The 15,647-nt window shown below is 46.0% G+C and overlaps 1 long non-coding RNA gene across 1 annotated transcript in view; it reads right to left on the bottom strand.

Moving 5' to 3' along the window:
* The window catches only part of LOC123859550 (uncharacterized), a 162,116-nt gene that overhangs the window by 18,840 nt on the left and 127,629 nt on the right, over window positions 1-15,647 (bottom strand). The window contains exons 10-12 of the long non-coding RNA XR_010410924.1: window positions 13,555-13,776; window positions 8,444-8,560; window positions 5,253-5,317 (exon numbers count right to left, since the gene is read on the bottom strand). This is a non-coding gene — a long non-coding RNA (uncharacterized LOC123859550). The remainder of the gene's footprint in view (window positions 1-5,252; window positions 5,318-8,443; window positions 8,561-13,554; window positions 13,777-15,647) is intronic.

The following is a 15,647-nucleotide window of genomic DNA, read 5'->3' as shown; positions in this document are numbered from 1 at the left end:
ATCCTGGCTCCTCTGTGAAATGAGGCCCCATGGCCTTAGAAATGCCTTCCCAGCTGCCTCCACCCTCTCCAGCCTCAGAGTGTCTGTGTGGAGCCTTCCTCTTCCAGTCTGTGAGGTCCAAATCCTGGGCAGATGTCTCTCACCATATGCTGGGGGTGATTTAACAAGGCCAAATGGGCAGCCCCGTGGTTGGAGGCGCTCTCCATTACATACAGGGGGGTTGCTGCCGCCTGCCTGGCTGTCCCAGCCCCGGCCGGCTCCTTCTGCAACTGCAGATGCCGAGCAGCTGAAGATATTTTTAAAGCTACAGCATCTGGCTCCTTGGCAGCCTCTACCCGCTGGTGGGCCGGGTGTTTTGGAGTTGCCTCTGGGCACTTCACATGGTTTGGCATCTGATCCATTGTCTGAGCCACCTTTTAGAGCCAAGCTTTTATTGTAGGGTGGGGGTGGGGGTGGGGTGGGGTGGGGGAGGAGAGGCGGGGGTGGGGAGGTTCCCCTGAAACCAACTTTTGATTATGACCTAGGTCTCCCCTCTCAGTGACATCAGTACGTCTCTGGATCTTTCATGGTGGGTTTTTTTTTCTTTCGTTTAAAAGAAAGTGATGAAAGAAAAAAGAAAGAACATTTCCTCTCTGCCAGAGTGGGTTTGAATAGAAAGCTGAGCAGTAGCTATGCAGCTGCCCAAGTCTTGCCCACCGTGCCCACATTCGGACTAGCTCAGAACACGGCTTTCTTGGCATTCAAACTTCCCTCAGGCTGGACTGTTCCTCAAATGTCTCCCCAGGGAGGTAGGGGATTTCTTTTCTCTCTTTTTTTTTTCCTCCTGTTTTTGCAAAAGATTCTGAAGCTTCCTGTCTACATCCAAATAGCCAATTTAAAAAAGAAAAAAGAAAAAGGAAAAAAAAAAAGACACTGACACCTAATTCTCCCTGGCAAGCTGTATAGCTGTATTAAGTTTTTTTTCTTTTTCTTAGAAAGGTGTATTTGAGGGAACACCAGCTCCCCAGCCTGGAAACTCAGGCTTGGGGACTTGGCCCTGTTTCAGAACACCAGTTTGAAGAGGACTTCGAGTGAGGATTTCAGGCCTTGTGACAAGAAAATTATCTCAGTTGGGGCAACAGGTTCCTGTGTCACGGGGCTGGGCCAGGCACCAGCCCGCCTCTCACCCATCACTTGGCAAGAGCACCGAGTGTGGTCTTTTCTCCGGCTGCAGGCACAGGGAGTCCACAGGCAGTGGCTACCGGGGGGGGTGGGTAGGGGGGGTAGGGATGCCCCTGAGCAGGGATGACCGCTGGGGGCCCAGCCAGGCTGGCCAGAGAGTTGTTTTTGATGACCTGCTTTTATTGGGCACATCTGTCTCCTTGCCTCCTTCTGCTACATCGATACAAGACCCCGGAAATCATTACACCCACCAGAGCCGGGGTCTGCAGCTGATGTGGATAGCCAAGGGGGTGAAGGAGGGAGGGGGGCTGCATCACCTCCACTTATACTCAACAGGAAGATGACAGGATTCTCCTCTGATGACTCATAGGAAGATCCCTAACACTTGCTGAACACGTACGGTTCTAAGTGCTTCACATACGTTAACCTGGTAAATGCTCACCACAACCCCATGAAGTAGCTACTACTGTCCTCCCTTTACTAACGAGGAACGGAGGACTGAGAGGTGAAGAAGTTTATCCAAGACCCAGCCAATATACGGTAGAACAAGGATTTAGACCCAAATGCTCTAGCTCCCTACCTCCCTCTCTTGACCATAAAATAAAGATTAATGAAAATGAAGGTTGACTTAAATTTTGACTCAACATTGAAGACCAAACTCAACTAGGAGCTGTTGGTTCTTTTCAGTCAGCCTTATTTGGAATGTGAGTGGATTGATGAAGAGTGTTTAAAGTGGAAAAGTATTGGGGCGCCTGGGTGGCTCAGTCGATTAAGTGTCTGCCTTTGGCTGAGGTCATGATCCCAGGGTCCTGGGATCAAGCCCCGCATCAGGCTCCTTGCTCAGCGGGGAATCTGCTTCTCCCTCTCCCTCTGCCCCTCCTCCCTGCTTATGTTCTATCTCTCTCTCACTCCCTCTCTCTCTCAAATAAATAAATAAATAAATCGTTAAAAAATAAATAAAGTAGAAAAGTATTTATTCAAGATATACAGCCATTCCTAGCATTTCACCGTTGGTGAAGGCTATCTTCCTCTTCGACCCTGTTAGCCTCAAGCTGGCCAGCAGGAAGGAGCTTAATAAAGATGGGAAGTGTTTGAGCAGCAGGAACAGTGCCACCTAGGCTTAGGCATTTCAGAATTTTGAGTGGCTGCTGAAAATCTAATTAAAGCAGAACTGCTTGAATTCATTAATTTATTCAAAATACTTATTGAGTACTTCTCTGCATCAGGCATTGTTCTGAGTACAGCAGATACAATAGGGAAAGGGGGAGAAAGGAGTACTGGGTGAGGAAAGGGTCCAACTTAAAATGGGGTGGTCAGGGGCACCTGGGTGTCTCAGATGGTTAAGCATCTGCCTTCGGCTCAGGTCATGATCCCAGGGTCCTGGGATCGAGTCCCGCATCGGGCTCTCTGCTCCTTGGGAGCCTGCTTCTCCCTCTGCCTCTCTCTCTCTCTGTCTCTCATGAATAAATAAATAAAAATCTTTAAAAAAAAGTGGGGTGGTCAGGAACGTTGAGTCTAAAAAGTTGACATTGGAGTCAGATGCTGAGGGAGGTGAGGGCTAAGCTTGCAGGTGTCTTGGGGAAGAGGGAACAGCCAGTGTAAAGGCTAAGGTAAAGCCTGCTGAGTACACCCCAGGAACATCAAGGAGGCCATGTGGCTGGAACAGAGCGAATGGGGAGAACATAGTATGAGATGAGGTCAGAACTGGTAATGGAGGAGGGAGAGATTGTAAACATGATCTGTTTAAATAAGCTTCATTTAAAGAAATATCCCCCCAAAAAATAAAAGAAAGAAACACTCCCAGTGTACCTGAGTAAAGGAACAAAAATATGAGTGATGGCATTCCCCAAGAATCAGGAATGCATTGGGGCACCTGGGAGGCTCAGTCAGTTTAGCGTCTGCCTTCGGCTCAGGTCATGATCTCAAGAGTCCTGGGATCGAGCCCCACATCGGGCTCTCTGCTCAGTGGCAAGTCTGCTTCTCCCTCCGTGATCTCTCTGGCTCTCACTCTCTCTCAAATAAATAAATAATATCTTTCAAAAAAAAAAGAAAAGAATCAGGAACACATAGCCTGAAGGTCACAGGAGAACGCAGTTGGCCCGCACCTTGGCTCAGCTTCGTTCTCCAAGCCTTGAGGTGTGTTTTTGTAAAATAAGACTAGACCATAGAAATTGAGTCTTTCACTAAATGGGAAGATGAACTTGGCAACCTCACAGGAATGCCAAAAGCCATGCTCATAAGAAGGAAGCAGAGTGAATACCCAAAACAATGCTTTGAATCCCGCCCAGGAAAAAATATCCAGAATCCCGCCATTAAATGTCTAGCTCTTTGGATTCTGAAGGCAATAAAGGGTGATGAAGGGGTGCCAAAGGCAAACCCTCCCTATTTCATAACACTGTCAAATATTGGAATATGTATCATTCTCTGTTTACTTTGTTCTCTCAATTCTAAGGCCTCCTTTCCAACATCTTGTAACCTCATAGCCTGGGAAATGCCTGTCAAGTATTATACTTGGTTTCCTAAAGTGGTCAGAGCCATTGGGCCCAAAACTCTCACATTCAAAGCTTTTTAGGAAGGTACCATCGGTCTCCTCTATGCTTTATGGTTCCTGTCTTAGGCTAAATGTGCAACAGTCCAACAAACCCAAGAACAGGTACATTTTACTGCATTTTACTTTTACATTGGTGGGGAGGTAAGTCCCAGCTGTGTGACTTCTCTGGGCCTCAGCCTTCTTAGCCACACAATAAGAATCTTAACTCCTGCCTCACAGAGATTTTGTGACGTTTAGACTTAAAGTCTATAAAGTCCCCAGCATGAAGCCAAGCAGAGAAAGGACAGAAATGGCACAACAGTGTCCATGTCCTCTCTGTAAGAGGAAGGTGCTGGCTGAATCATTCATTCAGCAAATAGGTTGTGAACATCTTCCCTGTGGTGGTTGTTAACACTAGCACCCATAACTTCAATATTTGATTCTTTGAGGGTAAAAAATGTAAACAATGGAAGTCTGAGGGATTACATGAAGGGTCTACAAAGGCCTGCCTGTCAGCCTGTCATTACTCATACAAAGGGGAATTTCATGAAATAAGTCAGTCAGAGAAAGACGAATACCATAGGATTTCACTCCTATATGTGGAATTTAGAAACAAAACAGGAAGGGGCGCCTGGGTGGCTTGGTTGAGCGTCCGACTCTTGGTTTCAGCTCAGGTCATGATCTTGGGGTTGTTGGGTCAAGCCTTGCATCGGGCTCTGTGCTCAGCACAGAGTCTGCTTGAGATTCTCTCTCCCCCTCTCCCTCTGGCCCTGCTCCCTCTCGCGTGCACTCTCTCTCTAAATAAATGAATAAAATCTTTAGAAAGAAAGAAAAAAAGAAAGAAAGAAGAAAGAAAACAGATGAACATAGGGGAGGGAGAAAAAAGAGAGAGGGAAGCAAATCATGAGAGACTCTTAACTACAGAGAACAAACTGATGGTTGATGGAGGGAAGTAGGAAGGTGGGCAAGATATGGGTTAGATGGGTGATGGGTATTAAGGGGGCCACTTGTTGTGATGAGCACTGGGTGTTCTATGTAAGTGATGAATCACTAAATTCTACACCTGAAACCAATTTTACCATATGTGTTAAGTAACTAGAATTTAAATAAAAACTTGAAGTAAAAAAAGTAACAAAAAACGTGAATATCAAGGCCCTCTAGGGCAAGTTTTTGCCTCGTATTTTTTTCTTCCTAGCTTTCATTTATTGCTTTATTGCCATGATTCTAGCAAGTATTTTAAATCAATTATAAAATTATGACATGACTTTATAAAAGCAAAGTCCACAGTATTTCATGTGGATGGCTACTACATGGTAGACAAATACTCATTATTCTTTTAACACCCTCCCTTTAATGCCCAGTAGGCCCCTCCCAGGACTCTCCATGAGCTGTGGGGTCTCAGAGCTCATTAAAGGAATACAAAGCATCCACATTATTAGTGTAACTTAACTATTTCTGTAACATGGCAAGTATGCAAAATGTTCTCTGATGATTTTTTATAACTTTCTGGTCTCTGCATCAATTTTTTATTTACAACTATATTGTTAGGATAAAATCATACCATGGGGTAGACTGCTTCCTCATAGCAGCCTGAGCTTCATCATAGCAGCTATTCCAATGTTCTCCCTAAGAAGAAAAAAAAATTATTTTTACTTACTTACTTGCGTATTTGGTATCAGAAGCAATATTTTCCAAAGCATATTGCAAGGAACATCAGTTACCTAAGAGTTACTCAAAAAAAGAGTTTCATGGTCTAGCAAGCCCAACACAGTGAAATAGGGTTTTAGTTTGTGGCATTTACTAAAATCATAAGACCAATATGTGAAGACATACCTGGAGATTACATGGAGAGTAATCCTAAAAGCACTCATGGCATGTTTGATTTCCAACAATCCCTATAAATTTGTTTGGTAGGAGTCAAAGTCATTCCCCCGTACCTGGTGGAAAACTCAGACAATTCTACGACTTTTCTGACAACTCAGACAACAACTCAACTTTGAGATGCCAATATATCAGTCAGTACTTCAATCTACTGGGTCGGCTGTAGCAGGTGGGTGGCATGCCTCCACACAATGGGTGCCCCTGGTTTGGTCTCTCTCCCTCCGTCTCCTCCCTGAGCTTGCTTATCCTGACTTCTGGCCCCTCAGTGGTTGGAGCACAGGGCTAGGGAATCGGGGTAGAGGGAATGTGTAGGAAAGTTCCTCCTTGATAGGTACCTTCATAAGACAGCTTTGAGATCTCTGGGCCTGCCAGGTGTTGAGAGATGCCTTACTTTGTCATGGGCACAGTTGTGGGGTTTCAGAGGATCCTCTGCTAGGCCCCCAGCTATCTCTCCCTCTATCTGACCCTTAGCACCTACAGCCACTTATGCACATCACTGATGTCCTCACTTTGAGGGCCTTCTCCATTGCAGGCTGCCTTTTGGAGTGGGAGCCTTCTTAAAGGACCCTGCAGGAAACAGATGGAAAACTCCAATGGAGTCACTGAAGGGAGTTTAATGAAGGGACTATTCATCATGAGGCAGGGCAGGAGAGGGCGAGTCTAACAAGAGACCAGAAGTGACCTGAAACTGGCAAGAGCAGAGTATGTTACCATCCCTAAGCCTAAAGGGACATGTGAAGGGAAACCTATAGGAGATGACCACCTCATTGTGGTCTTCCATAGCACATCTTGCTAGCCTACCCCCCAGCCGGGAAGCAGCCCAGAGAATGATACCCCAACCTCTCCCCTCACATACTCTCATTTCCCCTGGTGCCACCTATGGGGCAAACCCAACCAGAAGTCAGAGGGCAAGGAGGACAGCCTCCTAGGGCACAAAGCACAGGACAGAAGGGTGGAGGGTGGATTTAGAAGGGCAAACAGTGTATCCACACATGACCTCAAGAAGATATTCTTAATACAGGCTCCACCAGAGACTGGCCCTCACCTGACTCTCACTTCTTCTTTGTCTGCATTCTCTCTTCATCTGCCCACTCCAGATGTTCCAGACATCTCTCCATTGCCATAACCATACGCTTGTTCCTTCCACCTGGAATGCTCTTTCTCCACTCTTTACATAGTGAAAGCTTTTTCACTGTTTACAATTCATTTTAAGCATCACTCGGGGAATTTTCCATAAAATTTTTGTAATTTAATTGAAAAAAAAAAACCTGTACTTCTTTTATACATTACTTTGTGCATTTGAGATTCATTAATTATTTTCAATGACAGTCATTTCTCTCTTCTCCTCTGGACACAAGCTCCTTGAGGGCAGGGGTTTGGTCTAGGGGAAAGGGCTACTTTTTCCTGGAATCTCACACATAGCAGGAGCTCAGGAATAGTTCAACAAGGGATTGGCTTCCCCCGTTGGGGCCTCAGTTTCCTTAGCTAGAAGACGGAGGACTTAATGCAGCTGAGGACATGAAAGGCCCCTTTGAGCTCTCAAATTCTCTGAAATGTAAATACTATTCCCCCAGGTGAGACCCTCTTGACTTCTCTGTCAAGAAACTTCTCCCAAGTTTATACATTAACCAGAGAATACAGTAGGGGGAGAAGGTTAGGAAATCTCAGATTACTTATGAGAGGCAAAAAAAATCACATTACAGTGGATGTATACAGTTTCACAAGGAAATGAGCAATCTCTTCTTTGATGGAATATGTGAAAGCTAAACTGGAAGGAATAATTAGATTAAATGGTGATGTAAACTGGAAAGGAAGCCTTACTTCCTGCACTGCTCCAAATACCTTACAGGAGTCAGCAGGACCGACCAGCTCAGTAATTAGAGTGTTCTAGCTGTCTCCACTTAACTATGTGCAAGTGACTGAAAACGGGAGTTTCATTGGGCCCCTGGCACCAGAACATTTTGGTGAAATGAGCTTTGTTCTCAGTTACGAGGGATAAAATAAAAAACAGGATTCACGGTGAATGGGTGTTGTAATGGCTTCTTTTCACCCCACACAGGCCAGAGTTCTGCTAGTGCATGCCCAGGAGCCTAATAACCCCATAGAGTGCATAGCCAAGGGGTGCCCGAGTGTGAAGCTGGAATGCAAAACTCTGACTTAAGAGTCAGCAAAGTTCTATCAAGAGCTTGCTCTTCCACTGATAAGGTGTGCAATCTTTGGAAAGCCAAAGCCTGAACTATCTGATGCACACAGGGGCATGGTGACATTCCTTATAGACAGAGAAAGTTTCTGATATACAGAGGAAACCCCATAAAATAATGAGCAAGAGCATCTGGGTGGCTCAGTTGGTTAAGCATCCAAATCTTGGTTTCAGCTCAGGTCATGATCTCAGGGTTGTGAGATCGAGCCCCGAGTCAGAGGGAGATTCTCTTAAGAGAATCTTAAGATTCTCTCTCTCCCTCTTCCTCTGTTCCCCCATCCCTCTGCTCATGTGCTCTCTCTGTCTCTCTGTCTCTCTGTCTCTCTCTCAAAATAATAATAATAATAATAAATAATAGTAATATAATGAACAAAATTCAGCTTTGGAGCCAGGCAAACTTGCATTCTAACCTAGGCATGGCCATTTACAATGTGGGTGACCTTAGGCAAGCTACTTGTCCTCTCTGAGCCTCAGTTGCCTTATATAAAAGCTTGAATATAAGACCCATAACACAAGCCTGCTTGAACAGTGACTTAGTAGGTTCTATATAACATGGTAGCAATAACAAAGCTCCAGTAAGTGGACAGGTCAGCCCCTCTCATATCCAAGAAGCCAGTCTTTTATTTTATTCATTCATTCATTTATTTGGCAAATATCTGCAGAGTACCTACCATGTGCGTGATCCAGATTATATGGTAGTTAACAAGGCAGCCATGGTCCCTGCCCTCATGAGCCTTGCAGACTAGGTGAGGTAGGAGAGCACAGACTTCAAATAAACAGACAAGTCTCTGAAAGAAAATGCATAGTCCTATGAAAGCAGTTAATGCAGGGGTGCCTGGGTGGCTCAGGTGGTTAAGCATCCGACTCTTGGTTTCAGCTCAGGTCATGATCTCAGGGTTGTGAGATGGAGTCCCATGTCGGGCTCTGCACTGGGCGTGGAGTCTGCTTGAGATTCTCTCTCTCCCTCTCCCTCCGCCCCTCCCTCTGCCCCTGAGAGAGAGGGGGTGGGTAGGGGCAGAGGGAGAGGGAGAGAGAGAATCTCCCTCTCTCTAAAAAAAAAAGAAGAAGAAAGCAATTAATGCTGAGTGTTATTTAGATGACAGAGCTCAAGAAGATTGCTCTGAGGCAGTGACATTTAAGCTGAGAATTAGAGAATAAGTTGGTATTATACAGGTGAAGTGTGGGCAAAATCTGGCTCCAGACTGTGAGAACAGTGTGTGAAGCCTTGGAGGTGGAGAGGTGGGAATGAGGCCAGGACAGCTACCGTTTTGTAAACAAGGGGAAGAAAGGTACAGCTCAGGCTGGAAAGGGGAGCAGAGACCAGCTCAAGTGGGTTGAATCCTACATGCAGAAGAATACCACCCACCCCCCCCATACTCCTTGTATGGGGCAGAGTCCCTGCCTGGGTCCCTGGCTCCATGATGACCAAGGCAACCTGGGAGAGCAGAGCAGACCTGGCCTGGATGGAAGAAGACCTGGGTCCTAATCTCACATTTGTCACCTAATCTTTGTAAAGTTTGTCTTCAGCACACAGCTTCATTTCTTGAGGCCTCAGTTTTCTACTCCTCAAACAAGATATATTTGGGCAAAATCATCCAGCCTAAAGTTCTCAGATTCTCAATTTCTTGCTAACTTTCTTGGGTGTCATGGACATTGGGACTGTCACTTCTAAAAACAAAGGGAAGGGAACATGGGCTCTGTTCCGTCCTGCCCCCACTGCCATCCCTGGAAAGTCTCGGGAGAGGTGCTTAAGAAGAAGGAGGAAGCACCAGGGCCCCACAGAGGATGTACTGTCAGTAAGGTTAAAGCCATCAGGGCCGAAAGACCATTCCGTGGCTCCTGCCAGCCTTTGGGGAGGAAAGAGAAGCATCTTGCTCCCCAGGAGCAGAGCCTGCAATGTGATGCCCCAGAGGCGGAGCCACTCTGAGGACACCTGGAACAAAGGGGCCCTTAGATTTTCCGGTTGAGCCTGCTTAGGTCTGTAATCAGTTTAGCTTCCAGTCTACCAGTCCTTAGATTAGTCAAACCTCTAGTGATTTTGGCTGGGTGGGCACAGGCTAAGTCAGGTGGAAAGTTAAGACAATTACCCAGATGATTCAAATCTTGCAAAAGGAGAAAAAGTACTGAATTCAGGGCCCGGCCAAGCTTGGCTTCCTGTAAGCATCAGCCTTACCAGATCACTGCCCAGCCCTCGATGTCACTAGGCTGGGTGGTTGTATTCATCCAAGGAACCCTTACAGAAAATCAGAATCTGAAACAAACGAATACTATTCCCCCAGCAAGGCTCATGGAGAGTTAGAGTGTGCTCACCCTATGCTAAACCCTGGAGCAAGAGTTGTGATTAGCCTCTATTGCTGAGAATCAGAAAATTATAACCCAGTTAGGCAAATAAGACCAAGTGGTAAGTAGGAATTAGTAAACTGTAAAATAGTCAACCTAAGTATTGTATGACTCAAATTGCTATGGGGTTTAGAGAAAGAAGCTGCCAGCAGGGCTCAGGTCGAGGAGGATGATTTGCAGAGCTAGCTGAGTGTAAAGGAGAAACTTCCCAGCACAAATGAAGGAAGAGGATAATCCCAACTGTGAGTTAGATAAACCAAGCAAGGAGGTGAGAAAGAATATAAAGAATCTAGGGGCAAAAAAGCAAGGAGCCACTCTGAGAAAGTGCTGAAATTTTTAAAATGCAAAATGTAATCCAATTTGAGGTTCCCAGGCAGTAGTGGGATTCTGACGAAGGTACTCTGTTATGGGTCGAGTTCTGTTGCCTAGAAAGATCTGTTGAAGTCCCAACCCCCAGCACCTGTGAATGTGACTTTATATGGAAATAGGACCTTTGCAGATGTTAAATCAAGTTAAGATGAGGTCATTGGGGTCAGCCCTAATTCAATATGATCGAAGTCCCTATAAGAAGAGACACACCTGTGAAGACAGAGGCTGAGATTGGAGTAGGGCCTTGCAAGCAAGGAATGCCAACAATAGGACCAGAAGCTAGGAAGCATCAAAGCAGGATTCTCACCTACAGGTTGCAGAGTGAGTGTAGCCCTGCCAATACCTTGATTCCAGAACTGTGAGACAATAAATTTTTATTGTTTTAAGCCATCTAGTTTGCAGTACTTGTTACAGCAGCCCCAAGATACTTATACATCTTCACGGACATTGGTTTGGTCTCAGTGAAGGTGCAACCATCCGTCGCACGGACCATGTGAAGGGATGGGACACAGGCACCTAGCAAAGTGCACTGCGCTCCTCAGCAGGAATTCCACTGCCAGAAAGGGACTGTAGTCCCACACCCTGGGAGGACATGGGCTAGAAAGGAGCTAGCAGCTGACAAGAGAAAGACTGGAGACAGTTGGGTTTGTGGGAAAAGGCATGAGTTTTAGAATGCAAGACTCTGCCTCCTCCAGTCTGCGAAACCTTGGACAAGTTCCCCTCTGGGCCTCCATCTCCTCAGCTAGAAAAAGGAGATGATAATTGAAGGTAGTTCATAGAGGCAAGTGACTTTTAAAGAAATAGTACACACACACACAGCCTAGCCCCCCCACACACACCTTCCTGGTCCCAGGCTTTACCTGGGAGACCTCCCAAATGCTCACACTTCAACCCACAGCTGTGCCTTTGTCCCTACAAAATACATAGGTTTCAGCCCCAACCCATACACCTCCAGACATCTCCCCTTACCCAAATATTCCTCAGCCTCTGGGCCCACTCTTGTCCCCTTGACCAGTCTAGCCGAATGACGCTTGCCTCCTCTGAAACCTATAACACATAAGAGGCTTTGTCACTGTGACACACTAAAAATCAACTTGCCTTTTTCCAGTATGCTCTGCCTTCCACCCCAGGTTACTACCCTCACCAAAAGCCAAAGAAAGGAATTCAGCCCCCTCCAATGCTCACTCGAAGCCAGACCTTTACATTCCTTATCATTTAATTTCATTTCATTTAACTTAATTCCATCCTCATGATACCTCTCTGATGTGGCTCTCACCTCTTCGTCTCCTCCTGGGAGAACGGCGCCGGCCACATAAGTAGGTGCTCAATAAAAGCTGTTCTACTATGCTAATACATTCAGTTTGCTTGGGCCAGTGCGAGAGCAGGGCCAAAGAAAAGGAAGAGGACCTTTTGTGTCTCCAGAAAACTGTTCACTGCTGCAGCCAGCCAAAAGGGAAGGTGGTTCTCCTTTTGAAACTGGCTTGGGAGCCCAGAATTTCCACCTGCGCCTCTGCCTTGACCAGACTCTACTTTCAGCATTGCTGACCCCCGCCAAGCTAACCGTCAAGAGAATAATCTTGTTTACTGGTAACCTCTTCCCAACACAGCCTCACCGCGGGACAGCCTATTGGGCCGTCGGGCCTTATTAGTGCTCGTGGCAGTGCGGTCGAGTGTTAACTGGATCCCGAGCCTTGTGCTAAACGCTCCATCTGGAGCTACTCTCTCGGAGCACTGATGAGGGCTGCTCCCTCCACGTCCTTAAAGGTCTTCTGAAGAATGGCTCAGGTTTCTGAAACCCACTGGAAGCGAAGGTAGCACCCACAGCGCAGGGGTTCTGACTCCAACGTTGAAGAACCAAGAGAATAATGTCAGAGACCTGCTCTTCTCAGTCTCGTTCCTGATATGGGCACTTGGAGAGAAAATATATGAATGCTCTGTCTTCTGATAGATTTACTCGACAAATATTTATTGAACAACAACTATATGGCAGGCATCGTTCTGGGACTGGGGTTGTATCAGTATCAAAACAGAAAACCATCTCTGCCTTGAGAAGCTTGTGTTCTAGCAGGGAGAGTTCTAAAAGAAGTTTGATTATGGAAAAGGAAAGGACAGAGAATGTATATTAGTTCGCCAGGGCTGAACCACCACAAATCCAGTGGGTTAGACGACAAAAATGTACTGTCTCACCTGGAGACTGGGGGTCTGAGATCCAGGTGTTAGCAGGATTGGTTCCTTTGGAGGGCCCTCAGGGAAGAGTCTGTTCCAGGCCTCTGTCCTTGGCTTGTAGATGGCTGTCTTCTCTCTGCGTGTCTTCACACTGTCTTCTTGCTGTGTGTATCTCTATGTTTACTTCTTATGTTTTCCCTTTGTGTAAGGACACCTGTCATATCGGGTTAGGGCCCATCCTAATGACCTCACTTGAACTTGATTACCTCTGTAAAGACCCTACCTCCAAATAAGGTCACATTCTGAGGTACTGGGGGTTAGGACTTCAACATATGAATTTGGGGGAGGCAAGTAAATGCAATCCATAACAATGCTAAAATAGCATTCTAACTTAGTTAGGATGATAACTAAGTTATGTAACTAACATTATAACTTAGAAATAAGTGCTCTGGAAAAATGAAGCAGGTAAGGAAGATAGATTTAACATCTGCAAAGGCCCTATTTCCATATAAAGGAGGGAGGGAATCCCATGAAAGCAGGGTATGAGGGAGCATTATTAAACAGGGCAGTCAGGAAAGAACATTCTGGGCAGAAGGAAAAGCTAGAGCAAAGGCCCTATGGCAGGGGCAGGACTGGAATGTTCTAGAAAAGCAGAGCGATGAATGGGGCTGGAGCCCAGCAGATCAAAGGGAGAAGAGTAGAAGACGAGGTCGGATAAGAGAGTGAGGAGGGGGCAGATCACGTACTTAAGCCACAGCTTCAGTGGAAGGGTTTGGAGAGACACATGCTCTGGGTTTGCAGTATTGCAAAGAATTGTTCTCCCGTAAGTTTTGGTGCTGGGGGAAAGAAATTGATCTTCTGGGTAACATTTCCTGTCCGCAGTTTGTACAGTGAGTGCTTGCCTCACCTTCCACTCCATTGACTCCGTGGCCCGAGACCATGGGCTCAGGGCGCCAGTACAGGATTCTTATGAGGCTGCATCTTCCCATGTCCACAGACCCGTTTCCTCAGACTTCTTGGCTCATGAACATCACAGGCCTTCTGCTGCACATACCAAATTGGCCTCAGTGGACCAAAATGTTCTAACGTTCCCCATCATCCAATGGAGCAAAGAGGAGGGAGCAAGCACCTGAGTAAAAACCAGAAATAATAAACACTTCAAAAATTGCCTTCCTAGGAAACAGAAGCCTATAAAAGCTTTGCTAACTATACAATAAAAGGTGGGAATGGTTATGCCCCCAGACATGACCAAGTGGGGTGTCATTAGAGGGAGCTGTGTTTGCTTCTGAGAGCCGTCACCCAAATCCAGGCTGAGTCTGGGAATGCCCTCACTTCTTTCTCCTGGCTGACCCCAGTGACTTGGACCCCAAAGGGTAGCTGTTTATCTTAAGAATTGCTAATATTGACTGAGGGCCTGCCATGTGCCAGGCACCTTATAAACATCTGCTCCTTCAATCTTCTCAGATATTACTATAGATATCACTATTCCCATTTGACAGATGCAGAAACTGAGCCTCTGAGTGGTTATTTTTGCCAAAGATCACACGAGAAAGTCAAAGAACGGTGGAGCTAGGGCTTGAAGCCAAGCTTCAAAGCCTGTTCTTTTCCCCCCAACACATCTTGCTATGGTCCAGAAACCCTATTTGGAGAGCAGAAGTCTCTACTTGAAACTTTCTCTCACTTAGCATGCATGTGAAAAGTTTCCTTGTATGTTTCTCCTCTCTCTGACTAAAAAGCTTATCTCACTACGAAATCCCAGTTTTCAAATACTAAAATAGTACCCTACTCTTCAGTGCCCATCTCCAGTATTACCCCTTTGTGAAGCCTTTACCCATAGTCCCTCTCCCCCAGCAAAACCTGGATATATTCTCTCTATACTTTGAAACACCAGTGAAATAAACATGAGTATCAGAGTCAAATGGACCTGGGGCCATAGCTGAACTTTGTGACATTGAACAAGTTATTTGCGTCCCCTGAACATCATCTTCTCACGAATACAATGGGGATTAAAATTCCTACCTCAGAAGGTTTTCATAAGGATTAAAAGAAATAATGTACAGCGAGTAGGTAGCCACTAGAAGTTGCTCAATGAATGTAAGCACTTTCTCCTGCTCTCTTAGAACCCTCAGAACTTTCCACATTATAGAATCACTATTTATGGCTTGCCTTCTAAGGTACAGGATCTCACTTATTTTTTAGGTCTCACTGGTACTCATGTTTATGGAATGGGTTTAAGTTGCAAGTTACTAACCCTTCCTGGAAGGAAGGAAGGAAGTAAGGAAGGGAGGGGGGGGGAGAGAGGGAGGGAAAGAATGAAGGAAGGAAGGAAGGTAGGAAGGAAGGAAGGAAGGAAGGGAGGAAGGCAGGAAGGAAGGAAGTTAGGAAGGAAGGAAAGGAGGGAGGGAGGGAGGGGAAGAAAGGAGGGAGGGAATCCCATGAAAGCAATGGGAGGAAGGAAGAGAAGCCCACAGAGGGAGGCTCACACCGCCAAGGAGGCTGAGGAGTCACAAGGGCAAACTGAGCTGTTTTCTAGAGTTGTCAGGATCTAGCCCTATCAGGGGCTGTATCCTTTGTTATCCACATACATCATGCACACAACATGTGCACTTTTTAATAGCTAGTAAGTGATAAAAGATGGAAAATCTAGGCAAAGCATTCCTCATGTGTTAAACCCAGACTGAAGTGAAGAGTAACTCTGTAAGTATCAGGAAGTTCCATTTTGCTCCTTATCCACACTTTACCCGGGAAGCCCCAGATAGACAGTCATGGCGGCACAAGAGGCCAGCATCAGGTCCCTCTTTCTCCCCTTGGTGACGGAAAACCTAGTCTCAGGCGAGAACTGCAGAGCGTTGCTTGCCCTCAATCCGATGACAGCAAGTGAAGGAGAAGAAATGGAGCCCTCTGCCCCCACTACTTCTAAGTCAATTAGAACATGCTGATTTCCCTAACAGGATTATCTCTGTCCTTCCCCAGAGCCTTTTCCATTAATGAAGTGATCAA

Source organism: Mirounga angustirostris, unplaced genomic scaffold (assembly GCF_029215605.1).
Source record: "Mirounga angustirostris isolate CCGP_5_RB_7025 unplaced genomic scaffold, mMirAng1.0.hap1 SCAF_4, whole genome shotgun sequence".
Taxonomy (NCBI): Eukaryota; Metazoa; Chordata; class Mammalia; order Carnivora; family Phocidae; genus Mirounga; species Mirounga angustirostris.
This window is presented reverse-complemented; position numbering and strand designations above follow the sequence as displayed.